The 2,269-nt window shown below is 43.1% G+C and overlaps 1 long non-coding RNA gene across 1 annotated transcript in view; it reads right to left on the bottom strand.

Moving 5' to 3' along the window:
• Positions 1-41: 41 nt before the first annotated feature.
• LOC104957897 (uncharacterized) overlaps positions 42-2,269 on the bottom strand; it is a 2,476-nt gene continuing 248 nt past the window's right edge. Inside the window, exons 2-3 of the long non-coding RNA XR_799706.1 lie at positions 856-919; positions 42-150 (exon numbers count right to left, since the gene is read on the bottom strand). This is a non-coding gene — a long non-coding RNA (uncharacterized lncRNA). The remainder of the gene's footprint in view (positions 151-855; positions 920-2,269) is intronic.

Raw genomic sequence — 2,269 nt, 5'->3', positions numbered from 1 at the left:
AGACTTTGTTGGATGTTTGTAGCACACACACACACACACACACACACACACACACACACACACACACACACACACACACACACTCAGATCTCAGTGGCGACCCTGGCGCTGAGCTCCTCGGCCTCTCCCCTGCATGATCTTATCCCATCTCTGCACAGAAACACAAAAAGAGAGACGGAAAAGGACATTAATGAATCAGTGCACAATAACTAACGTCACATCAGAACTACAGCACGGTCACATGACTTCACGTCACCACCGCTAAGCTAAAGGCGGCTAATGTTGGGCTATAAAGGAACTACAGCACGGTCACATGACTTTACGTCACCACCGCTAAGCTAAAGGCGGCTAATGTTGGGCTATAAAGGAACTACAGCACGGTCACATGACTTCACGTCACCACCGCTAAGCTAAAGGCGGCTAATGTTGGGCTATAAAGGAACTACAGCACGGTCACATGACTTCACGTCACCACCGCTAAGCTAAAGGAGGCTAATGTTGGGCTATAAAGGAACTACAGCACTGCACCAGAAGTACAAATATTGCGACTGAAACAAAGTGGTTAGTGTAGTGTTAAACCGACCACTTATAATATAGCAGTCGGTGTTGACTTTATAGGCTACCCAAATATCCAATCAAATGTTAAACTGTTGATACAGACTGCATGTTATACAGTTCAGTTCAGTGTCCACTTATAAAGCCTCCACCTGTACCACTGCAGGTGTGTTTACACAGAAAATACCAGGAGACGCTGCTCTAAACTGCTGCTGCTGTGTGAGTGTGTGTGTGTGTGTGTGTGTGTGTGTGTGTGTGTGTGTGTGTGTGTGTGTGTGTGTGTGCATATTTGAATCGCACCTTGACCTTCCTGCCCATTTTTTCCCTCCACCTTTGAGCAATGGAGCCGTCAATCAGGAGCAACCTGCAACCACAAACACACAGTGAGGTTTATTCAGTCTTATCCTACATAACCCATGCTAAAGTCAGACAGAAATCATAAACATTTACCAAGTATAGACCCAACAATTTACGAGTAAAAACATTTGGAAACTAGACTTCAAATCAGACAGCAGGCAGCTTTCTTTGCTAACCCCTGATTCAACACATGTTTTACTCAAATCAGCTTTTTATATCTAGTTGAAGTTCAAGGATCTTATTGGTAATATCTGAAACAAAGGGTCCTTCAATTTTGGACAGCATTAGACAAAAGCAGCCTCTAATGAATTGGTTTGTCAGACCAGTTGAAGCTTGCTAGGTAATTAAAGTATGTCATTTCTGTTGCTATGGGGTCTCTCATTCAAAACAATTCAAAAAGACAGACTTTGATGATTCCGGACTTTGCAGCTGCACAAAATGTTGCATTGATGACATATTTTAGTAGGCAGAATCAGAAGGCATAGAGGCAGCGTTTCCCTGGTTACCTCAAAGAAAAGCCAATGGATTATTGAAGAAACGTTCAAATATCCTCATCTTGTGAAAACCACAGACCTTAGATGCAAGGACACCTCGAGGGCTGAAATGATCATTGACTCATTTTCAGGTTTTAGGATTAGTTCCTGCATCACTCTATTGTTGAACAACCACCATTGACGATCTATAGAGCGGAGCAGGGATAACGTGTTTTTGTAGTTCGACCCTGAAGGAAGCGGCTGGTTCCCTCGACAACAAGCAACCGGATTTCTCCATAGGATTTTGGAATATTGTAAAAAATAAGATCTGTGGAAAACCAACCTGTTTGATGAATGCACGTTTTGTTCAGCCGGATAATCTCCACATGTCTACCCTACTTTTATATCGAATCATAAATCTAATGGCCAGAAGCTAAATGCTAACGTTATGCTATAAAGGAGCTACAGCCGAGTCCAGCAGCACGACTTCAACGCAAACTTAAGATCCATATTCAAACACACAGATTGTAGATGGAACGAGTTGAAGCGTTTGTTTGAACAGTCTGCAGGAGGCAGGGACTTGCTTTCAAGCAGAACAGAAACTAACTTAGAAGAGTGTCTAAGTGTTCGGCGTGATGACGTACAACTGCCTCCACGACTTGGTAACAACCATCGTTTTTTCAGACACGTCAACTCTTCAGAAATCACTGCTGATGGATTTAATGTCATAGAACAAAACGTGATCCGTCTCTTTGTCTCAACCACAGACCTGATTTCAGATATTTTCCAAAAACATGTTCAAAATCCCATTGGCTCTGAGACGAGGGAACAGGAAGTGGTGAAATGCTGACTCACTTCCTGGTTTTAGGACTCGTCCCTGCACC

Source organism: Notothenia coriiceps, unplaced genomic scaffold (genome assembly GCF_000735185.1).
Source record: "Notothenia coriiceps isolate Sejong01 unplaced genomic scaffold, NC01 NC01_scaffold00027968, whole genome shotgun sequence".
NCBI lineage: Eukaryota > Metazoa > Chordata > Actinopteri > Perciformes > Nototheniidae > Notothenia > Notothenia coriiceps.
Note: the sequence above shows the minus strand (reverse complement) of the source record. Positions and strands in the feature narration are given on the sequence as shown.